This window comes from Ischnura elegans, chromosome 8, assembly GCF_921293095.1.
Source record: "Ischnura elegans chromosome 8, ioIscEleg1.1, whole genome shotgun sequence".
Classification (NCBI taxonomy): domain Eukaryota; kingdom Metazoa; phylum Arthropoda; class Insecta; order Odonata; family Coenagrionidae; genus Ischnura; species Ischnura elegans.
This window is the reverse complement of record NC_060253.1, coordinates 32,172,867-32,198,820: the sequence shown is the minus strand read 5'-3', so window position 1 is coordinate 32,198,820 and position 25,954 is coordinate 32,172,867. Positions and strand designations below refer to the sequence as shown.

At 38.9% G+C, this 25,954-nt stretch overlaps 1 long non-coding RNA gene across 2 annotated transcripts; it reads left to right on the top strand.

The window, feature by feature from the left end:
- On the top strand, positions 1 to 21,903 carry LOC124163819. 2 transcript variants are annotated; one of them, XR_006865843.1, is made up of 4 exons: positions 1 to 81; positions 4,942 to 5,981; positions 10,889 to 11,154; positions 21,500 to 21,903. It is a non-coding gene; the product is annotated as an uncharacterized LOC124163819 (long non-coding RNA). The 2 variants fall into 2 exon arrangements; XR_006865842.1 differs by lacking the exon at positions 21,500 to 21,903 and having other exon boundaries at positions 10,889 to 11,574.
- Positions 21,904 to 25,954: the final 4,051 nt, after the last annotated feature.

Genomic DNA, 25,954 nt, shown 5'->3' with positions numbered 1-25,954 from the left:
ATTTAATGATACTTGCCATTCCATGTAAGATTCTTCCATGGCCACTCCAAGAAACGAGTTCCAGCCGACAGAAATTCCTAGGTGGGTTTCAAATCTTTTCTTTCATTTTGAACTCCGCTATTAATCCGGGATATCCTAGTAAATTGGTAATTTTACAAAGAGATTTCATATGTGAGCATCGATCGGTGGACGAATTAGTGTTGGTTTCTCGAAGAAATTCTTCGCGCGAGTGTATTTGGAGGTTGATTTTAATATTGTTTGTGTTATTGCTTCAATAATTAATAGTTTTAATTATTTCTCAATAAATTCTTACCATAGACTTATATGCTTTTGACATTCTCTCTCACCAACGCTAATGCAGTACACGGCGCATATCCTGGTTTGTTGTTACGAAAAGAACTTGATTTTTCGAGGGTATTAAATGAATTATTTTTGTACTTATAGTATATTGTGGAAGAATTTGAAACACTATGGATGAATAAATGACTACTTAGAAGGAAGAAAAACATGACCCGTGACTGGGTTAGCATTTTACATTGACGCTTGTTAATCTACCTACACAGCACAATAACTCGCGTATATAATGTATTTACCAAGGAAATTGATGTGTACTATACGTAATGTATTTTTTAACGTATTATTGCTGTATTACAGCGTTGTTATATGTAGGGATTTTCATTATGTATATTGGTGTATCCATACCGGTATAATGCATAAACCTGTGAGTTAATATTAGCGATCAAAAATATTCATGTAACATGTAGGAGAGTATACTGCCGAGGAAGATTATATTTGTGGATTAATATTCACTTTAAAAACTAATAATTGCCTATTTGCGCATTATCGGTTTTAATGAGTCAACTCATAAGATCATCATTGAGCGAAGTAGTCATATCCTTGAAACTACTACGTTGTGTACGAGTGAAGTTCGTTAAGTTTCACGAATTTTTAGGGATTTATGTGGTGTTAGTTGTTGAAAAGGATAGTGAATTTTCCTTTTTTCTTGAATTTCATTCGCTGGGCTTAAGAGACATGTGTTTGTGAGGTATTTTTGTGAAAAACGCCTTTAACGTGTTCAGTGCCGGTGTGCGTAGAAAACTCCAGGAGTGGACCCAAAGTTAAAGTTTTCAGCTCTCCAAAATATCTTGAGTTGGAGATCAAGTGGATTCGGCCGATCAGAAGAGACAATTCCACCTCCACGAAAAACAGTAAGGTATGTACTTACCCTTTCACGCTGTAATTATTTGGATGTAACCTCTATACTGTTTGATCACCGTGCTCTTCTTTTCTCGCTTGAGTCCTTGAACAAAACCTCTTAAAAAATCCCTCATCTTATCCATAAGAGAACTCTTGATGATGAATCAATCATTAACCTTGTAAATTCAATAGCTCTTGAAACCTGGGATGATAATTATGAAGCAGGACATGCAAAAGACAAATTTAAAAAATTCATTGATACCTTCACCATGTATTTTAATGCAGCTTTCCCCAAGAAATACCTTAGATGTAGACCGAAAGACTCCAAAAGAAAGCTCTACTCCCATGACCTAGTAGTTGAGAGTCGACGCCTACGAGAGCTTCATCAGGAAGCTAAATATGTTGATAATTGCCTAATGGCCTCTTACAAACAATCTCTTAAGGTCTTAAAAGAGCGAGTGAGGACACACCGCAAAATCAACAACGAGATGTACATCACTTCCTCGACCAATCCCATAAAATCAGCATGGGATGTTATTAAGTGCAACACCAAATCAGGTCAACATAATGCTATGCATGATAATATTAATGGTACCCTAACTACAGATCCTGTAATTATTGCTACCAATAACTCAACTTTCAGCAGAAAAACCACTGACTCCCCTCCCCCATACCCCTTACTCACCAAAAGCTCTCCATCCTTTAGGTCCTTTTTTCTTTTTCCCACTTGTCCCAAAGAGGTTCAAAAAGTCATAGAATCCTTTCCAAATACATGGTCCTCAGGTTTTGATGAAATCCCCATTCCAATCATCAAAGCAGCTAACAATTTCATATGCCATCCCTTGGCAGACATCATTAATTCCGCTTTTGACAATGGATATTTTCCCAACTATCTGAAGTTAGCCCACGTTACCCCTATTTACAAAAAGGGCTCCCGGTCAGATCCATACAACTATCGGCCTATATCCATTCTCTCATACTTCTCAAAAATTTTTGAAAAAATCTTATATAATCGTCTTGTAAGTTTTCTGGAACAACAAAAATTGCTTCATGAAAGTCAACATGGCTTCCGAAACAAAAAATCAACAATCAGTGCCATATTCCAACTACTAAACTATATCCACAAGGCTCTAGATAATAGAAATTCCACTGTTGGCATATTTTATGATCTTAGCAAAGCCTTTGACAGTATTGATCATGAAATTTTGTACTTTAAACTCTCGAGGCTGGGTATCAATGGTAATGCCTTACTCTGGATAAAATCCTTCCTTACTAACCGGCAGCAGCAAGTCAAATTTAACTATCATACTGCGAAAGGTCCCAAAATTACCCTGTCAGAGCCACTAGAAGTTCATCAAGGTGTGCCTCAAGGCTCAATACTTGGACCCCTGTTCTTCCTAATATTTGTAAATGACCTTCCCAACTCAATTACTCTTGGGAAACTGCTCCAATATGCTGATGATACGTCATGTCTGCTACAATAAAAAAACTCCACTGAACTTGGATACCTCTGCAGAACCGCTGTCTCTGAGGCCGTTTTCCAATCCACGTAGTATGCACTCATTCCCTTGATCCCTCTCTCCCTTGCACCCTGTTCCCTTACTAATGCTCTACTGGCGCCATAAAGTGTGAACGGAAATAATGCGAACTATTGGCAGTAACGAAATGTGACGCACGGGGTAGTGTTAGAATATCTGGTGGTTGATTTAAGAATCAATTTCGCCTTTATACTTATATTTTTGCATGCGAAGAGTAAGAATTCACAATGCCGATATAATATAACGTAGAAGAGCTCGAATAATAAACACACAATTACTTAAAATTCCAGTTCAAGATTTCTGAGTTTTCCATTGCCGCCATTTTGACGTCCACTTCCTACGAGGGGAAGGGAGCGAGGGAGCATCCGCGTTCCCTAGTTCACTTACCCTTCGTTCCCTTGCGCCCTCAACCGATTGGATCCACCCTTGCTGTCGTCACATCCGTAAGTTGACGATCGAAAAGTGCACGAAGGGTGAATAATTGCGAATTGGAAAACGGCCTGACATGAACGAGTGGTGCAGATCCAATGGTCTCACCATAAATTCCCTGAAATCCTTTCATCTTCAGTTCCATCACAAAAGAAGTCCTCCCTCTTCCAGCCTCCTACTCCGAGTAAGTGATAACCCCATCCTTCGTTCCCAAGCCATTAAGTTTCTTGGGTTAACAATCAATGAAAACCTGGATTGGTCTCACCATGTAAATAATGTTACAAAAAAATAACAGTTGGCATCTTCCTCATTAGAAGATTAGCTCCAATCGTCACCTTAGACACCTTGAAATTACTTTTTCAGGGTAAAATCCAATCCCACATCACCTATGAGATATTATTCTGGGGAAATGACTCTCTCTCCAGAAAGATCTTCTCTCTCCAAAAGCAAGCCCTAAAAGCTATCCTTCGCCTTCCCTCACGTACCCCTGGCAGACCCCTATTCAAAAAACTGTCAATTCTTACTGTTCCATCCCTCTACATTCTAAACTGCCCTATTTGTAAAGCAAAACCCAGAAGATTTCCCAGCTCACCACAAAGTACACTCCTACCACACTCGTAATCATAATAACATTCACTTGCCCCATTATTCTCTGTCCTCATCTCAGCACGGTCCACTTCACTCAGCTTCAGTCATCTACAATAGCTTACCACCGAGCATAAAATCCATTACATCCATATCCAATTTTAAAAAATGTCTAAAGGAGCTCCTAATTAAGAAAGCATACTACACCTTAGCAGAATATTTTGATAATGGCTGTGATTGTTGTAAAATGTGACCCTCTATTTTATGCCTTGTATATATTTATGTATGCATGTATACCTGACGATTTCTATGTTGCATAATGTAACCAACAGAAATAAAATTATATTATTATTATTATTATTATATTATGTAATTTCTAGCTAGATGTGGCTTGGGGATGTTGATGAATGTCTCCAATTCTAAAAGTGGTGATTTAAAATATTGTAGCAGCAATTTGACTGAAAATTCTTTTATTTTAATTGTTTCTTGTATTATTTCGTTCAGTAAACGTGTGGTTGAAGGAGTTACTGGGAATTATAATTTAGCAGCCAAGTTTATAGAATCGAATATTGTTTCTTAGCTTGCCCTTTGGTGTGTTATGCGTCTGAAACTCAGTACTCAGTTAAAAACACTTATTTAACTATTCATTCATAACCTAGAGTTGAAAAGCTGCTTGAATTATTTACGCCCTAAGTTATATAATCGGGTATTTTCAATGAAACTTATTGAGTCATTGTATTTTTGGCGTAGTACCGTATACTACGGGGAAAAGCACATACATTTTAAGGTATTCTTGCTTTCAAATTAACTTGAGCTTATGTATCATTTCGCAAGACCAATAATACTCACTTAATAAGTTGCATGGAAAGCAATGATGAGAAATTCATTGAGTCTCGTCAGAAACTTGTATATGTTATTAGTGTGTATGAACCGCCGTGAATGGAAATATGCGTTTTTCTATTACAATCGTGAGTGGTGCAATGAACCGGAATTTAACTGTGTCCGGCTTTCATCATCTCAAATTATCTTATGCTTATATCTAGTTTTATATAAAAAATCATTGAGGTATGTATAGTTATCTCCTATATTTGCCAGCCAAGTCATTAGATATATTTCTCGTTCAGAAATGCCTTAAATTGAAAATGAAATGACTAAGTAATTTAGTTGCTGTTTTCTTATTTATTAATTTTAGGTGTGTGAGCTGCACTTCACATCGAGTGATGTCAGAAAAGAATCTGTGGCCTTGCACGAGAAGATGGGGAGATAATTCGTGTTGAATTAAAGGTGCCGAGACTGGGGGAAGGCGCCATTTCTTCAGTTGCCAAACTATCATTCAGAAGACAGAAAGACAGTGGAATAAGTTCCATATATATAACAATGGTGGATGTGGATTTGTTTTTTTTTTTAAGTGGATGATGTGACGATGTGGCAATAGACATTCGTTGGAGAAACTATTGAAGATAGTTAGTATGGCTTCTGCCAATGCACTTAAAATAATTTTTGATCATAAGAGAAAGACAGTATTTGTTTCAGCAAAGTAGTTCATGGTAACAAGAGAGAATTGCTACTATTATTGTGATTGAATAATGACAATATAAAATATCTGTATTTTAATTCTGTGTTTTTTTCTTTCCTGCCACTAAAATTCATTGTGGTGATGTCTTCATGCATGGTAAGAGCTGAGATGTGATTTAAGAGATATCATATGCTTTATACATATTTTTATGCTGGTGATTTGGCAGGACTTTCAAATTTTTATTAGATTGATACATCTACTGAAGTGACATTGAAACTTACGGTAGTTATAACTACCGTTGTGTGCACAGAGAATCATTTAAGCCTTTTCTGGCGACATCGTTATCGGACGACGGTAATCTTCACTTGAAATACAGTTGTTTGTCTGTGTACCAATGAAATTATCTTTATTTTAAGGTGTTTATCCGGTTTTGCCTGGCTGAGGATGTGGTACATGAAACCTCCTACCTCGATGAGAAGTCAGGAAAACTAATGACCGGCCAAAAATGAAATATTACAGCCACATGCCAAGGGCCTTCCCCGTGGTGCCATATCCCAAGGGTCTTCCCCGATGTCCTTTACTTTTCCACTTCGAAGTAGACCAGGGAGGCGCCATCACTGAGGGAACAACTTCTTGAAAGTGCTGTTGTGGAAGATGCTTTAGCTGAGAGTTTGAAAACTAATGGAGCATATATGATGCTGTGGAAAAGACTTTCGGTAACGTAATTTCTATTGTGAAGTTAATAATACTCTTTATTTGCCTGGAGATCATTTCACAAAACAATTAGTTATGTACTATGGGGGAAAAAAGTATCCCGACAAAGTTTGTGCCGCCACTACCGCTCCGCGGGATAGTGGGTTCCTTTCCAGTGGGCTGTTATTCTTTGGTCAGTGAGGGAAATTCAAACAAGGCAAACCATTTCTTATCTTCGTCGTCCAAATACGCGACCGACTACCGAGTCTCCCGCAACCCAGAGCATGACTGGCGATGAACTCCGTAGAATTTGAGGCGCATTCGACGGCATCATGTGCGCGCATTGGAAACGCTCCTCTGAATTTTCCTTCGCATATCTCTTCGAAACGACAAAAATCACTATGGGCCATAGCAAGCTTTCCCTTAACGTAAACAAGGCAGTCAACGAGAATATTCGATGGGCCACGCATTTTAATGCAGTTGGTTTTGAAGAAGTTTTAGCTTTTCTGGAAGGACTGCCGTGCACATTGCCAGAACGCGTCGGAGAAGACCTCCACCTGAGAAGTGACCGGCTAGCTCCTAGGTTTACGACGGGAGATGTTGATGCGGACAATAATACATCAAACTGCTGCTGAGATTTCGAATTTAATAAAAGGAGAGACATTGTCCCAAGTGAAGTGTGAATTCATTGGAGTGTATTTTTCGTCCACATTAATTTAGATATTTTATTTGACCCTTATATATTGTCAAAAGTAATTTGACACCAACATAGCATGCAGTTTTAATTTTACAAAATTGGTTTCCCAATACAATAAAAAGAAAGTGAGGTATCAAATTGCAGAAAATAAAGTTTTTTTTACCACAGGCTAGGAAAAAATAATATGTTAATTTTGTTTTGCGATTTATGGAATTTAACTCGAAAAATTGTGTGTCTATTAAATTTGTAGCAATCATGTGCATATCATTGAGGAAATTTTCAACCGCAATTGACGCACTAAAACCTTTTAAAGTGATAATTGTCTAAGGCATATTTTTCAGATTCTTTCTATCAAAGTTAGTTTCTTTAGGACAGCTTAATGTACCGTATAAGCTTGTGTAAGAGGCGCACACGTGTAAGAGGCGCACCCCCATTTTGAGGATCGAAGCTATAAAGAAAAATAATTTTGCGACTTTTTTTATCCTATCGTGCGGTGTAGCAGACGTATGCCTGGAATTTCGACAGTTATCGAAATATCCTCTTTCAGTACTATTTGAAAAAGGAAATTTTGATAACTGCGGCGGCATAAGAAGGAGTAGAAAGAGTTCCGATCCTCTCTTTGCATACGCCATCGCTCTACGTTGCTTGTCCTACTCACGAACAATTTTGTTTAAAAGCTCTCGCAGGAGTATTGCAATAGAATTGCAGCCGTGGAAAATTTTAAGGCAAAACACGACAGGCAAATGGCATGAGCTTTCCCAAGAGATTGAACAACAATCGGGGCAATCTCAGCGCCGTAGGATAATAACCACGTCGTACATTTAAGGCCCCTTGCACACACACCGATTTTGGACGGCCGGTGAAATATCGGCCGTCCACATTCCAATAGTGAACAATGGGAGAGCATTGGAGCTTGCACACGTACCGACCACACCCCGGCACCAGCAAAATGCCGGTTAGCTGCCGGCTATTGTCACTGTGGATCGCCGGCGCCGGCTCAAAAACTTAGCAACGTATCGTTTGACCGGTAAAAATCCGGCGTGTGTGCAAGCATCGCTTCGCCGGTAAAATGTCGGCCAATATTTTACCAGCCGTCCAAAATCGGTGTGTGTGCAAGGGGCCTAACAGAACTACACTCGGCTCTCCATCAGCTAATGCCTCTGCCGTTTTTTTCCTTTCCGAGACTCCACAGCAAAATATGAAGTTACAGGGGAACAATGGAAACGTGTTTCATCCCTACCCCATTCCACCAACTGACCTTTTTCGGTCTACCAGGTTCAATTCCCCGAGTTTCTGGATGTCAAATGCTACATGAGTCACCTTCTGAGCTCAAAGATATCTCGATATCTTTCAGCAATTGTATGACACACACGAGGTTCTAAAAAGAATTAGACCTAACGCGACGTATATCTTACAGCATTTAAGTTTTTTGAGCTCTAATTGATTGACACAAAGATTTATAGCTAAAATAAGGCTACTAATATTCAACATAGTCCAAACAGCACAATTTCGGAAGAAACAAGCGTAGCATAAGCGCATTCAAACAAGACGAGACGGACTGGAAACTCAGGCAACGCAAACTGCGTATATCACATTGCTGCGCCTTCGCCCCTTCGCTTTAAAGGCAACGACGTCACATGCAAGATCGGACGTGTTCTTCCCTTGCTCCTTCGCTCGTAGCTTTAAATACGGAGGGGAGGGAGCCCTCTTCCCCTCGACCTCTCCTTCAGCGCTCTTCACTTATAAGCATTTCCGATTTCTTCTGTCCACCATTAAGTCCAACAATGAGCACACTCGTTCGAATTTTTTAAACCGCAGGTTTTGACACCAATATTACTATATGCAGTATAAATGCCGCGGGATGCCCACTCGTGTAAATACATTTAGCGCGCGCTCCGGAGCGAATCACCCCACGCGATCTTTTCAATGTTCACCTCTGGGGTACGGACGTGACGGCGCGATGCTTGCAAGAAATTCAAACAGGAGCATTTTAAAAATACGTCACTAAGGGAGAAACTCCCCTGCCTGCCGCTTGATTTTGACCCAGGGTTTCAGATGACTGACTCACGCTGAAAACCAAGGCCACTCAGTTCCCCTTGAACTTGCAACCGTGAAGGGGAGGGGGGGAAGATAAGAAGTTTGTGTAAGAGGCGCACCCCCATTTTCGGCTGCAATATCTGGGAAAAAAAGTGCGCCTCTTACACGCGCTTATACGGTATATTTTTGATTTTAAGAAAGTAGTAATTTAATTCATTTATGTATCGTGAGAAAGTGAGTGTGTATGAGAAAGTGTAAATAAAACTTTCCTGCCAAAACATGTTGTCCTACGATGTAATGCGTTCCTATTCTGTCAAGCTATGTTTAAAATTGTACTATCTTATCGTTTTGTTCAAAGCTATGCTGCATCAGCTGCAACTTCACATCAGCATGTGACCAGCTGTAGGAGCGAGAAGATGTTTGATTTCTCTTAAGGTAGTAGAAGATAGACTTTTGTTGTTCGCAAGAAATTACAGCTTATTACAACGTAATCGCTGAGAAGTGGCTTAGCTTTAATCAGAATTTAGGCATAGATAGTGCGTGAACCATCCTAATGACTTTTATTACGCATACGGTGAAATTACTTTTAAGGCTCAAAGGTGGAAAATTACTCCCTTTTTCAGACAGGACTATAAACTTTATTTTGACTGCCTGTTGGGTGGCCAAGATAAAGAATGGGATCCCCATGTGTTGTGTACCACCAATGTAGAGCTTCTTACTGGTTGGTCGAAGGGACTACGTCATAAGGAATTTGCCGTCCCCATAATTTCGCAGATCATTGTTCAGACTGTTATTTTTGTTGAAAAAATGAAAGGAATTACAGCGAAGTCAAAACACACTGTAAAAAATCCAGACGACTTTGAATCAGCGATACTACCGTTCCCTCACTCCGAAAATTTACAAGTGCCGAAACCAATGGAGTATGTTAATCCTAGAAAATATTCAGAAAGTAATCAAGAACATCATAATGAAGGATTCGGAAACTCGAAGGACCCAAATTTTGGACCGAGTAAATCTGCTGTACCTCGTTTTATGATGCAAGAGGACTTAAATGATCTACTTCACGATTTAAATTTTATCCTGAAAGCATGGTAAAATATTAGGATCACGATTTAAGGGTTGAAAATTGTTGGATCCAAATTCGAAACTTTTGATGTCCCGCTCTCGCCATGACGACTTTGATTTGGTTTCTTCACCAAAACAGATTTGCTTTTTGCAATGATGTTCTCTCTGTTATGGATACTCTTAATTTCGAATTAAACACAGATGATTAGCGTTTGCTCATTTATTCCACATAGGTTATTTTAAAGGCATACATAATGGCAATGAGCTCCCATCAATACTGTTAACTCATGAAACTGAAATGAAAGAATCTTACGAGAATATGCAGTTACTTTCAGAAAAAAATCACTACCGAAAATATACATGGAAAATTTGTGGCCACTTAAAATAATTGCAATGTTACTAGGATTACAGCTTGGCTATACGAAATGTTTTGCTTCATCTGCGAATGGGATATCAGGGACAGAAAAAATTGTTGCTTGAAAACAATGTGTCCATGGCCATTCCAAGAAACGAACTCCAGCCAACAAAAATTCCTAGGTGGGTTTCTATCCTTTTCTTTCATTTTGAACTCTGGGATTATTCAGGGATATTCTAGTAAATTGGTAATTTCAATCGTCATTAAAAGTGAATTACAAAGAGATTTCATGTAAGCATCGATCGGTGGGCGAATTGGTGTTGGTTTCTTGAAAAAATTCTACGCTCGATCGTATGTATTTGCAGGTTGATTTTAATACTGTTTGTGTTATTGCTTCAATAATTAATAGTTTTAATTATTTCTCAATAAATGTCTTACCATGGTCTGTGCACAGACTTAAATGCTTTTGAAATTCTCGCACACCAACGCTAATGCAGCACACGGCGCATATCCTGGTTTTATCAGGCGTTGTTACAAAAAGAACTTGATTTTTCGAGGGTATTAAATGAATTATTCTGGTACTTAGTATATTATGGAAGGATGTGGAACACTATGGATGAATGAATGACTTCTTATAAGGAAGAAAAACATGACCCATGACTGGGTTAGCATTTTACATTAAGCCTTTTTTCACGACATCCTTATCGGACGAAGGTAATCTTCACTTGAAATACAGTTGTTTGTCTGTGTACCAATGGAATTATCTCTATTTTAAGGTGTTCATCCGGTATTGCCTGGCTGAAGATGTGGTACATTAAAGCTCCTGCCTCGATGAGAAGTCAGGAAAACTACTGAACGGCCAAAACTGAAGGATGGTGCCATATCCCAAGGGCTTTCCCCGATGTCCTTTACCACTTCGAAGTAGACCAGGGAGGCACCATCACTGAGGGAACAACGTCTTGAAAGTGCTGTTGTGGGAGATGCTTTAGCTGAGATTTGGAAAAATAAGGGAGCATATGATGCTGAGGAAAAGACTCTTTCGGTAATGTAATTTCTATTGTGGAGTTAAATAAGCATTCAGCTATAAGGATTTTGGATGTGGTCGTTAAGGCTGCCCAGCTGAAAATTCTAACAACCGGTTTCGGTACCATCAAAGTGGGTGACTTATTGGGACAATTTTTGCATTCAAAACTCAAATTTTCTCTCCAATTTCAGTAAAAATTTTTGAAATCAGTATCATAGTGCAAGCTCTTGTCAGGAATAATTACAAACAAAATAAATTTTATTGGTCAATTATTTGCAGATTTATGAAGAAATTAGAACTGTCCCAAGTCACACCTCATGATGGGGTGACTTAATTGGGACACCCCCTGTAAATCACGTTAGATCCAAGTATGCAGTCCATTCGGGTGACTTATGTCTCTAATTTGTTTATCTTTTTAAATAAATGATTTATCAGAAAGATATAAACAAAAACTAAGTGATGTTGAATTAAAACTTGTGGGCTATGTCGCCGCGTCAGATTTTGGGTGGCCCCAACGTTTCCCGACCGATGCTGGTCGCTTTCTCAAGGGAATCTGAAGAGGTGGGATTTAAAATTGGTATATATAGGTATACGTGTCAGGTGGTGGGGGGAGGGGAGTGAGAGGTTGGAGGAGTAGGTTGTCGATTGTTTTTGCCGATTACGGGTCGCCAAGTACGGCTGATTTTAAGGCCAGTGTCTCTGTTAAAGTTGTTTTTCTCCTCTTTAGATATTTCTATTGCTTCTCTTACGAGTCTCTGTTTAAAGCCTTTCACTCTCGCCACAATTTTTGCTTCCTTAAGGTCGATTGTGTGGCCCAGCGCTGCGTGTTCGGCTACTGCGGACTTCGTTGACTGCCCCAGTCGAATTGCTCTCTCGTGCTCCTCTAGACGTGTTTTAACCGATCTGCCTGTTTCGCCGATGTAGTTCTTCCCACAGGTCTGGCAAGGAATTCGGTATACCCCTTCGACTTGTAATGGAGTTCTATCCTTGACGGTTTTCAATAGATGCTTTATCTGTACGTGAGGCGAGAATATTGTCCTTATCTGGAATTTGCGTAGGATATTTCCTATTCTGTCAGTCGTCCCCTTAATGTATGGCAGGAAGGCTTTCTTCTGGTCGCTGAGGTCATTAACAGAGGAGTTCGCTGCTTCTGCGGTGTTGATTTTGATCTCGTTGTTCTTTCTGATAACTTTATTGAATGTTCGAGAGATAACTCTGTCGTCGAATCCATTTGCCCGTAGAATGGCCTCTAGCTTCTTCCTCTCTTCGGCAAAGTTGTTCTGGTCGCTTATTTTGTAGGAGCGGTGAATTAACGTGTTGACCACTCCATTTATTTGCGCTGGATGATGGTGAGATAAGGCGTGCAGGTACCGATTTGTTGCTGTAGGTTTTCGATACACTGCATGCCCCAATGTTCCGTCCTTCTTCTTTTCCACGAGGACATCTAAGAATGGAAGTTTTCCGCCTTCCTCCACCTCCATTGTAAACTTTATGTTGCTGTTGATCCCGTTCAAATAAGTAAAAAATTCCTGAAGCTTTTCTTTGCCGTGCGTCCAAATGATAAAAGTGTCGTCGATATATCTCACCCAAATCTTCGGCTTGTAGGGGGCGTTCTGAATGGCTGTATCTTCTATGTGCTCCATGAATATATTTGCAATTGCTGGGGAGAGAGGGGAACCCATCGCTGCTCCAGACGTCTGTTGATAAAAATTATTCCTCCACCGGAAGAAAGTGCTCTTGAGGCAAATCTGCCGAAAATTCATAAGGAAGGAGTGCCCCTTAGACCCATAGTCAGCGCCATTGACTGACCAGCATATAAACTAGCGAAATATCTGGCACCGATCTTACAGCCCGCAGTAGAAGACGCTAAATCTTTCGTGAAAAACTCACAACATTTTCCTCAGATCATTAGTGGCGTCAAGGTCAAAGAAGAAGACATCCTAGTCAGCTTTGACGTAACATCGCTCTTCACAAATATTCCTTGTGACGAGGCGGTAAATATCATAAAAGACAGGTTCGGAGAAAACATCGCCAAGATGACAGAGATCCTTCCTTCTTATGACAGAGATTCTCCTTCCTTATGAATTTTCGGCAGATTTGCCTCAAGAGCACTTTCTTCCGGTGGAGGAATAATTTTTATCAACAGACGTCTGGAGCAGCGATGGGTTCCCCTCTCTCCCCAGCAATTGCAAATATATTCATGGAGCACATAGAAGATACAGCCATTCAGAACGCCCCCTACAAGCCGAAGATTTGGGTGAGATATATCGACGACACTTTTATCATTTGGACGCACGGCAAAGAAAAGCTTCAGGAATTTTTTACTTATTTGAACGGGATCAACAGCAACATAAAGTTTACAATGGAGGTGGAGGAAGGCGGAAAACTTCCATTCTTAGATGTCCTCGTGGAAAAGAAGAAGGACAGAACATTGGGGCATGCAGTGTATCGAAAACCTACAGCAACAAATCGGTACCTGCACGCCTTATCTCACCATCATCCAGCGCAAATAAATGGAGTGGTCAACACGTTAATTCACCGCTCCTACAAAATAAGCGACCAGAACAACTTTGCCGAAGAGAGGAAGAAGCTAGAGGCCATTCTACGGGCAAATGGATTCGACGACAGAGTTATCTCTCGAACATTCAATAAAGTTATCAGAAAGAACAACGAGATCAAAATCAACACCGCAGAAGCAGCGAACTCCTCTGTTAATGACCTCAGCGACCAGAAGAAAGCCTTCCTGCCATACATTAAGGGGACGACTGACAGAATAGGAAATATCCTACGCAAATTCCAGATAAGGACAATATTCTCGCCTCACGTACAGATAAAGCATCTATTGAAAACCGTCAAGGATAGAACTCCATTACAAGTCGAAGGGGTATACCGAATTCCTTGCCAGACCTGTGGGAAGAACTACATCGGCGAAACAGGCAGATCGGTTAAAACACGTCTAGAGGAGCACGAGAGAGCAATTCGACTGGGGCAGTCAACGAAGTCCGCAGTAGCCGAACACGCAGCGCTGGGCCACACAATCGACCTTAAGGAAGCAAAAATTGTGGCGAGAGTGAAAGGCTTTAAACAGAGACTCGTAAGAGAAGCAATAGAAATATCTAAAGAGGAGAAAAACAACTTTAACAGAGACACTGGCCTTAAAATCAGCCGTACTTGGCGACCCGTAATCGGCAAAAACAATCGACAACCTACTCCTCCAACCTCTCACTCCCCTCCCCCCACCACCTGACACGTATACCTATATATACCAATTTTAAATCCCACCTCTTCAGATTCCCTTGAGAAAGCGACCAGCATCGGTCGGGAAACGTTGGGGCCACCCAAAATCTGACGCGGCGACATAGCCCAAAAGTTTTAATTCAACATGACGAGCACCCGCGAAAGTTTTAACGAAGAAAAACTAAGTGACTATATGCCAATCATTTTACATTTTGATCAATTTTTTTACTATAATTTTCAAAACTTCAAACATTGAAACATAAAAGTTTCGGTAACTATAGTTACCGAAACTTTTATATATGTTTTTAGCTTATAAGCTGCTTTTTGAAACATGCTGCCGGGTTCAGTAGCTGAACCGAATGAATACTGAATTTAACTGGATTGGGTAGCTGATCCGAAAATATACTTTATTTAACTGGGTTTGACAACTGAACCGAAAACATATTGTATTTAACCGGGTTCGGTAGCTGGACTGAACATCTATAATAATAATAATAATAAATTTTTTATTTGTCCAAGGATCTTATGAATACAACATAGATATAAGACACGTCAAAGTAATCAACATAACACTTAAAAATGTAAAAATGGTCAGAGTTCATTTGTCATTTAAAAATTCATTTACACTGTAGTAGCACTTATTAATTAAAAATTTCTTTAAAGAAGATTTAAATTCCCTATTAGAATTAATCAAATTAATACTTTTGGGAAGGAAATTAAATATTTTTGATCCCATTGCAATGGGACTTTTTGCTGTTATGCGTTTTTTATGGAGGGTAACATGGATGTGGCGATGAGACCTAGTTAGGTGCTCATGTACATCATTATTAATTGGTAAATCATTAATATTCTCTTTTATCAGTAAACATAGTTGGTATATATATATACAAGGCACTGTTAACAAATTCAGTTCTTTGAATAAGGGTTTACAAGAATAAGTATAAGGCTTACTCATTATACATCTTATAATCTTTTTTTGCATCTTGAAAATTGTATCCAATAGCGTTACAGTTGATCCCCAGAATACAATACCATAAGTCACTCTACTTATAAAGTTGCAATGGTAAACTGACATCATCGCCTTGTGAGGTAAGGATGCTTTTAGGAACCTCACACTATACAGTACTCGGGACAATTTCGAACACAAGTCTTTTACATGGAAGGACCAGTTCCCAGTATTTTCAATTTGTAGCCCTAAGAATTTACAAGTTTTAGTTAGACTCAGTGTATGGTTGTTCAGTGTCAATGTTCCAAAATCTTTGGAATGATTCGGGTTAAACAGCATAGACTGAGTTTTTGCACTGTTTAATTTTAATTTGTTGGAAAGACACCAATTCCAGACTAAATCTAATATATGCTGACCATAGTGATGCACTTCATTGATGTCATTAGCTGAAATTAGGAAGTTTGTGTCATCTGCAAAGAGGACTGGTTTGACATGGATGCTATTAACAATCAAGGGCAAGTCGTTAATGAATATCAGGAAGAGTAGAGGACCCAAGATGCTACCTTGAGGGACACCTGACGTTATCTTGTTTTGGTTTGATTTACATAGTGTGTCACTAAGTCTCATTTCTACACATTGCATTCTATTGCTAAGGTATGATTTTAGCCACTCCAGTGCGACTCCTCTGATTCCATTTTGGTGACACTATACTGAACTCTACCAGTAGCTGAACCGTTCATGCAATGTATCCTGGCGGATTCAGTAGCTGAACGCTGAATAATTAGAGCAAAGCAAATGAAGTGGGGAATGTAGGACCTCGAAATACAATCCAAAGCTTGCATAAAAATGAAAAGTACTGCAAATAATCCCAAAAGAAGCTTGAAAATGCTTTCCAAATGACTCAAGAGCGCTTGCGGAACAGTGCAGTTTCATTGGCGTTCAACATATCCGTTCAGCCAACTACGGTTTGTAAACAGAGCTTCAACAGTTTCCCGATCAAACATTGGTGCTATTAAATCAACCTTTGATTGAAATTTTCATGACCTTGATTTTTTAATGATGATATAGGTCTCAGAATGAAATGCAAAATTGTTTGCCAAAGTTTTGATATATGTACTCCTTATATTTTCTACAGGGCTATGAATGATAATGGTTACATCAAATTAATACATGGCGGCATGAAAGATTATGACAAAAAATTTTACAATAGAAAATAAATAAAATAATTAAATTGTACAGAAATGGAAAATAGACGAACATTTTGTATTTCAAAACTTAATACTCTTTATATTTTATAGTATTTTATTGCAAAGAAAACATTGTTATAATCTTACATTTCTACATGATAAAATTTCATCTAGCCATTATCATACCATAGCCCTGACTAAGATATAAAGAATATATCGAAACTTCGGCAAATAATTTTGTACGTCAATCTCAGACCCACACTCCGGGAAGTTAATCATCAATGGTATTATTGTGAATGCTACCATACAGTTAGAGAATGCTTGATGAGCAGCTGGAAAACAGCTCAAGAACAGCTGGAAAATACCTCATTAACAACTTAATTGAACGGTTCATAATACGCAAATGGCCCAAAAATACAGTCTGTGAATGGTTACCTCCCTAGTAGCAATTGATAACCATACAATATCTATAATATCCAACTGCAACATCCGAACAATTTCCAACTTTTAATCCAATAATATTGCTTAGATATCCACATAATATCCGAAGTTGTCACCAAATGCCATCTATATAATATCCAACTTGGATATGTTTTTATTTAATACATTTATTAATGACCATGCGGCGGACATAGTTAAATCAAAATCATCTGGAACTCTCTTCTTCCGTCATACCTTGTGATCTGGTATTCGTCCGAAACTTTAGAGAAGCCGATAAAACCCCCAAAATAGACCACAGTGTCCTTATCAGGGTTGCTGAATAGATGACGTAGTGAGTCCAATGTGTTGTCTTGCGATGCACTCTCGTTGTCCTTTGCATTGTTGGTACAGCGGATTTCATGGTGATGCTGCTTGTGAGGTGCTGTGTTTTAAATAAATCGGAATTAGTCCACTACATTATAACATAACAAATTTACCGCTAGACTGGATAATTGCAAGCGTTACACCAATATTCAAAAAGGGAAACAGACACGACCCAGGCATCTACCGTCCAGTTTCATTAACCTCGAATGTAGGCAAGATACTTGAGCATATCGTCTTGAGCAATATCATGACTTTCTTGGACAGGGGTAACTTCCTCCATGACTGTCAGCACCGATTCCGAGAAGATAGATTGTGCGAAACACAGCTCGCGCTCTTTCTTCACTATGTTCTAAAATCTGGTTAATAGAAAAGACAAGTTGATACACTATTTCTAGATTTTAAGAAAGCTTTCGACACGGTACTTCACAGAAAATTTATAAAAATTACAGTCATGCCGATTAAACGAAACAGTGGTAAACTGGATGCGCGACTTTCTCAGTGACAGTGGCGGATACAGATGGGGGGGCGCATGGGGCGCGCGCCTTCCCCTTGCGGGTCCGGCTGTATTGCCGAACATTTCAAAACCGCAATTGTAACTTTTTTATATCATAAGATGGCATTGTCTTTTACATGTTTATAAACTTTTTAAATAAAATTTTCATATACTTTGCCTGTGACTTGATCATCTCTTATTAACGTAAAAGTTAAGACAACTCAAGATATGTTGCACCCCCCCCCTTGAGTTTTTTCTGTATCCGCCACTGCTCAGTGACCGTACACAAAAAGTAGTTCTTGACAAAATTAGCTCATGTAGTAAAGTTACATCATGTGTTCCATAAGGAAGCGTAATCGGCCCCCTTTTGTTCATTGTATACATTAATGATCTCTGCTCCCGCATTAGCAATAAAATACGTTTATTTTCTGACGACGCTGTCATCTATTGCGAAATTAGTGATCACTTTGACTGTGAAATTCTATCATCGGACTTAAGCAACGTTAATTAGTGGATCCAAGAGTGGGAACTTGAATTTCACCTGAGCAAATTCATAGCGGTACATTTCTTGCGGAATTCGTCCAACTATAGCCACGTTTATGCAGTAGACGGTATTATTATTAAGGCAGTAGACGAGGTGAAGTACCTGGGTGTTACGTCGAATCTCTCGTGGGGAACGCACATAAGGATTATTTGAGGCATAACCATGAAGAAATTAGGATTCGTCCAGCGTATTGTGGGAAGATTTTCAGATGAGAAAGTAAAAGAAAGGTGCTTTTTCGCTCTCGTCCGACCACACCTTGAATATGCAGCGAGCGCATGGGATCCAGTGCAGAAAGACATAATCCGTGAACTGAATAAAATACAACGGAATACTGCGTGTTTCGTCAAAAGCAGCTACGGGCGTACAGACAGCGTTCTGGGAGCCACTGGATATTCGGAGGCTGCGCGCTAGGCTTATATTGCGTGAACAATTGAGAATGGGTATTTTTAAGAGCGACATGGAGAACATAATATTAGAGCCACACTACATTTCCAGGTCTGATAGAAGCGATAAATTAAGAGAGATGTTTTGCCGAACGGGTAGATATGGGAATTCGTGTTTCCCCCGAACCATAAAGGACTTTAATAAATGCTAGTACCAACCTCGTTAGAGTACTTCATTTTTATGTGTAAGCGGATCCTAATCCCTACACTAACCCCCCTGCCACACGCCTCTTAGGCGGCTTGCGGGGTATTATGTAGGTGTAGATGAACACCTCTTTATGTTTGAAAAACTCGTAATTTTTGTTATAGGCAAGCTAATAATTACGCTTAGGTCATTGAGATAATTTGCAATATATATTTGAATTCAATGGTGGAGAAGAGTTCCCACAAGTTCTCATTGCCAAATCATTTTTTTAAAAGTTACACACCCGTTTTCAGGATGTAATTGAACATTAATTATGCGATTGAATCACGTATGCTCTCAACTAATGGACTTGGTAGTTAGAGAAGAAAAGAAGGACAAGATGCTGCTCAAGGAAGGTAGAAGGAGAGAAATACATGGTACCTAATGGGCGTAAGATGAAATTTATTATGATTAAATAAGGTAGGCTTTATGCTATTTCAAATTTGGAATTTTCAAAAGTATTTCATGTTATCGTATTATGCCTAGGTCGCGAAGGAATTTTCTTTCAGAAACATGTGGCAAATTCAACGATATTGAGAATGTTGGATTGATTTTGTCTCGAGTAACATAACACCCTGCATGTGATTCTAAAATGGCTTGATGTCCATTGAAGAATTACTAATAAAACATTAATTAAAACGTGTGAAAGGAAGTTACCTTAAATTTAAAGATGAAGTAGAGCTCAGATAGCCTGAGGATCATGGAATACTATCTGAAATTATAATTTGATGAAAACAAAGATTTCTCTTCATCTAAAACTTATGCAATAATAAGCGGTGATAGTAAATAATAGATAATGTAATAATGTATTGCAGTACTTGATACCACAGTTCATGGGTCAGGCCGCACACCCTCTTTCGAAATAATATGGCCGAGATAATTTACCTGTTCTAAGGCAAAGTGGCATTTTTCAAATTTTAATGAAAGTTTTGATTCCCTCAATTTTTCGAAAACTCGTCTCAATCTCTCGGAGTGTTCTGTAATTCCGCTACTGAATACAATAACATCATCTAAATATACTAAACACTGTAAGGGTTTTAATCCGCGGAGCACTCCGTCCATCATTCGCTGAAAGGTAGCTGGGGTATTTCACAAACCAAATGACATTCTAGTGTATTGGTAGTGCCCACTCTCGACTACGAAACCAGTTTAAGGCTGTGATTCAGGGTGCATTGGTATTTGATGATACCCGCTGGTCATGTCTAAGGTCGTGAAATATTTGCAACAGTACCATTCATGCCAGTTGCACCCTCAACGGTGATGGAAATGATCACATTATGGAAATCTACTCAGTATTTCTAGATCTGGTAAGAAACACCTGGGCTACGTTAGGCTTAACTCCTTATTGGAGATCCTTGCCCTAGACTCAGGAGAAGAATCCTTATGAATAGAGGTCAGCTTCAAACAGTGGTGGGCCAGCTTACCGGTAACTTTCACATAAGGAGACATCAGCACTTACTGGGAGTAATAGACTTGGATAAGGGTAGATGGGAGAAGAAACGACTTCCCGTCTAATATGCGAGTGCCCTGCAATCATGAGGACTCGATATAGACACCTGGGCTCACCTTTTATAGAGCCCAACTAGGCAAAAGATCCTTCTTCCCATTGGGGACCTCTTGTCCTTCGCTAAGGACATTGACCTCTATGGGTGATCAGTCATTGGTGGTTAGCACAGTGGACCAACAGGTCTAAGTGCCCTGGAAGCCTAGCCCCCCACTTCTTGTAATCAATCAATCAATTGACTGATCACTAAAGGACTAGTCCGTCTTCAACCCGTGTACTAGGAGTCTCGGAGACTTAATTGAGCAGTTATCAAAATGTGAATGATATATATAAAAAGTTTATAATTTTTTTCATCTACGAGAGATCAATGAGATTCTTTTGAATGATTAATTTTGGCATCCAAGCGCACAGTAATAGTGTGCCATTTTGATAAACATATGCAAATAACATTAAGCCTTACCATGTTACCATTGATACCAGCGGCATAACTAGGAATGTGCTTAGGGAGGGGGTGGAGGGTGACCCCTCCCCCCTCAGGCACAGGGGTCTGGGAAAATCTTTGAAAAGTGACTCACCTCAATGTCTCAAATGACTTCCTGCCATGATATTAATAAAAGATGTTTAACTTTCAGCATGTGCAGTTATTACATGTTAAAACTAGACAATAGTTGAAACTTTTTCTATTTTTCTGGGCTTTGGGGTGGGGGGATTCTATCCGCTCATCCTGCCCCAAACAGTTATGCCAATGATTGATACCCATAAGGTAGTATGTTGGGTCCAGAGAAGTGGCTCATGGCAAAATAGCCCCTTTTATAACGATGTTATTTAATTTTCACAAGTAAACCCCATGAGAAATTAATGCAGTTCTTACCCTTGCAATTTCGTGTCCATTGTGAGACGGTCTTTACAGTCAGAAGTGATACACTCTGTGATAAAAACAACTCAAACTTCTCTTCCGTTTGGGATCATGCCTTGTGGGTTGTGAACCTTACAATATTAGCACCTCTTCTTTCCTTTCCAGAATGGGGCGTTTGAGCCACTGCAGCTGTCCAAGGCTTCTGGCAGGATTGTCACTGATGATTTGCTCATAGAAAGAGTGCTGTTGCGACCAGTGGGGGAGTGCATTTTGGTTTTTGCAGTAGCGAGAGTCGCACAGTGCTGTGGTGATGATGTGATTGATGTTTTAGGATGGCTCATAAACATTGATCTTACGGAAAAAACTTAATTTTTCTTGATTCTCTGCAGATGAAAACATAAAGGAAATCCATTGATATGTAAATTTACATATCATTTTAATGATATATGTTAAAACCATAAATCCTCTGATTTCATTAGCAATAACATTTGACATTGTAATGTATAATTTGAGCAACAAAGGGGCCAACTTGAATATTGTTTTTCATTAAAGTTCTTCATCTGTAAAAATGTACTTTGGATAAAATTTGCAATAAGTAAGGTCCCAAAAGTACCTTAGGGTTGTATTTATATCAACGTAAATTGGGGGGATATCTTTTTATGCATAAGGAAATTGGTGAGAAGGCGAGATGAAACTGAACTTGTACGCGATTGCTTTTTTTGCGCTCAAATATATCTAATTGTAAGTTAAACCAAAACTAGTATTAACACAATAATGCTGATTCAATGCTCCAATAGTCAACGCGAGTTGATTTTGGAGCGTTTCAGTATAATATCAATATCACTTGGTTTAAAAATTAAACTGCAGGAGTGACATTAATCAACTATTTAATGGTGAATTCGAATTATTTTTGATGGCTTGTTTTATGTACCTCCACTTTTTGCAATTTGAGAAGGGCGCCACGGTTATTGAACCTTAGACCATTTAAGTAAGTAGACGTGCCATTCGGGCGGAACGCTGTGGCCAACATCGCACGGCGGGGAAGTGAGTGGGATGAGGGAGTGTGACGTCACGGTTGGGACTGCAGACGATATTCCGTATGCGCGCTTGAGATATTTTAACGCTCATTCGCTGCAAAGTCGCCGAAAAGTGACGATATTGGGCACGCAAAATGATTATACACTTAATAAATATATTTTCACGATGAACTAAGGCATTTTATAGCCTTGACTGTGCGCAAAAAGCTAAATAAATCAAGATAAAGGGAGAAGCGATCGTATTAAATAAATTGATTAAGAATGTCATATGTAAACATGGGCGTACCCAGCGAAGGCCAGGGGGAGCAGCTGTCCCCCTAGAAGCAAAAATCGCAAAAGTCTTTAAGCAAAATCGGTACTGAATTGAAACGAAAGTATTCAACAAATTTTCTTCAAACCAACGAAAAATGATGTGTATTAGTATAAGTTAAGTAACTGAAATAAAACTAGTTTTTCAAGGAAATAATCTCATAAACTAATAAAGCGCAGTTATAAGTTCTTATAATGTTGGTTTCATTAATCTTTTCCGTGCTAAAATGTCACAACTTGGCTTGCCCCCCCCTCCTAGACCATGGCTTCACCCCCTCTAGGTAAAAAGAAGGGGTTCTGGCAAGTATCACGTAATTTTTTCCGCAAAAACCAGTTTATTGCGATCTCGGTAATCTTCAATAAAAATAATTAAACAAATCGTTTTATTTATAAACCCAACAAAATGAAGCCTAGATTAACGTATTTACACTGAAAATACGCATTTTGAAAAATCCTACGTGAGATTAGAAAGAAGGCGTGGAGCAAAATCCCACGATATCTCACATAGGATGAAGGGAGGGGTCCATAAAAAGGCAAAATTATTTTAGAAATATTACTTATTACTAGTAGATTAACCTAACGGTGACATTCCTAGAAAATGAATATTAAGACTGTCCCAGCGGTCGTGTGTCATTTTTAACCCGTAATTTTAGTAACTTTGCATAGAGCAATATTCATGAAAATTGGCACACTAATATGGGGAAAGGTCCTAAGTTTTGTTGAGTTTAAGCAAAATTTTACAATTTTGACCTTTTGACCCCACAATGTGGGTCCAAACCAAAAATTTTAATTTGCCTTATGTGGTTTTAATGTAAAAAATCGAGATTGAAAAATGTCTGAATTTCATTGACCAAAATGTCAATTGTTGGGTTTTCTGACGCAAGAAACCCAAAAAAAAACACTTTCATTTACGAAAATTCAACCGTTGACCCAGTTAGGTCACAGTCAAGGTCGTAAGGGTGGCAAAAAGAATGGCATACCAACAAAGGTGTCGATCCATGGATTGTATAGGGCACCCAAGTCATTGGTATCGTCCAAAATACCCGTATTATTCACTAATTGACCTCCAAGGTTAATACGGAGGTCAAAGGTCATAGAGGTAAACGCCCGGCCATCGTGACACCCAGGTTTCGAACCATATGTTTTGAAGGGTGCCAAAGTCGATTTTTCATTTAATAGATCCGTATTGTTGATTTTTTGACCACCGAGGTCTCAATGGGGGTCAAATGTCATAGAGTTAAATGGCTGGCCATCATGACAACCAACGTGTCAAACCATAGGTTTTGAAGGGTGCCAAAGACGGTTACGCAGGTCATTCATCCGTACAACAATTTATATATAATGACCTCCGAAAGTCATAATGGGGGTCAAAGTCATAGAGATTTTAGTCGACCGCTTTGACTTTCTGACCGCTTTTGATTCAGATATTTTAAACTTCATTCGCTACTTCGATAACAAAATTTTATCACCCTCAATAACTTCAATAGCATTTTAAAAAAAGGTGATTGATTGTTTTTAAACTCTAGCTAAATTTGAGGATTCTTTTTCAAAACTCTCTTCTACAATTCTAGGACATTAAGCCCGATATAGAAAGTAGGAATTCATGGTGTAGTATAATTTAAAAACTCTATCTACAGCTGACGAAAGAGGTAACTAGCGCGTTTTACAGTAACCAAGTATTTTCTTATACATGCGACTTCCGCAGTTTCACAAAATTCTTTCAGCATTTGAAGACGCACAGTGTAATGTAGAAATAGAAATATATATTTTAATGACAAAATTTTCCACATCTGCGGGCAACAAAACAGCAGCTGTTTGAACGGTGTTGTGTATCCTGTGCGCTGCAAAACCGATTTGATAACTTGTGATGTACAGGCCTTAGATTTGAAGGAATGACTATGAAAAATGGCATGGAAAGACATCCTTCTGCTGATGCAAGTTTCTTTTCTTCGTTTTTATTATAAATCTCTGTATGTTGGAGGAAGATGCAGAAGTATTTAAATATCTTTTATGCTCTTGCGTCTCCAAGTGCTTCGAAATATCATTCCTACTGCCGTGAAAAATAGAAAATTACCCGTTACATTTCACACATTAGACAAAGTAATCGCTCCTGGATTTTTTTAATAAAATGAGATTCACTTCTTAGACGATATTTGAATTTGCATCCCCTTTTGTTACGCATTATGATAAAAATCTAAAAAATAAATCATGTCATAAATAGTTTTTAAATATTTAATTGAAAACTCTGTAAGTACATACGTACAAAATTACATAAAAAATATTTAATAAGTTATTCAATATATTAAATATAATTGATTGTTATAAAGAAAATTTATTTTTAAAATTATTTTAATCCAATCCTCTCTTTCTTTCTAATTATAAATATGTTAATAGGTATTATTTATTCCCAGAATTTTCCGTAGCGTACGTAAATCGTAGGTGTCACTTGCAAAGCCGGCGCTAGACCTTTTTCCACCATCGCAAAATTAAATAACTCGAGAGCTGTCTGCTAAGTAAAAAATTATGCATTTATGAAATAACTAAATTACTTACCTAAATAATATGAATGCAGATTTGTTGACATCGCTTTTTAGTAGTGCTAGCGCGCAGCTCAATTTGCATCGCATAATTGACCGTTTAAAAATTACTATATGCGAAGGCGTTGCCGCGTTACTTCGTGGACGACCGGCAAATTCTTTACACCATGACCCTTTTCCTCTCTAAAATTCACAACTTTAGTACAAGATTTCATGTTTTTATAACGATGTTCCGAATGATGCTAGATCGCTAACGAGATAAGAAAAAAATCTGCGGAAGTTTACAAAGGGCTTTGTCTTCATTTTACTGCCACAATATTTTTTCGTCGCTGCCAATGCCGAAAAATGCCAATCCAACAATGGCTGAGAGAATACTTCTCGTACATAACGCAATAAATATTAGTACTTTTAATTGAAAAATCGCGAAGAAAATGGTCAAAATACCGCAGTGATACAGTGAATACCCATTCGTAGCCATGCGCTACGACGATGAGCGTCCCAACCGTGACGTCACGCCGCTTTAAAAGTGGGCGGGGAAGGAAGGGAGCGGAGGGGAGATGTTGTCCACACGGCGAGACATGGGTAGGGGTGGGGAATGGCGGGTCTAAGTGCTAGCGTAAAGGAGTTTAAAGCCGTGTCCCAACTCGTTAGCCATTAGGCATCATGTATTTAGCCAGCCAGATTCTGGGCAGCCAACCACAAGGGAGCATGAATTGGGACATCCTTACGCAGGTGCT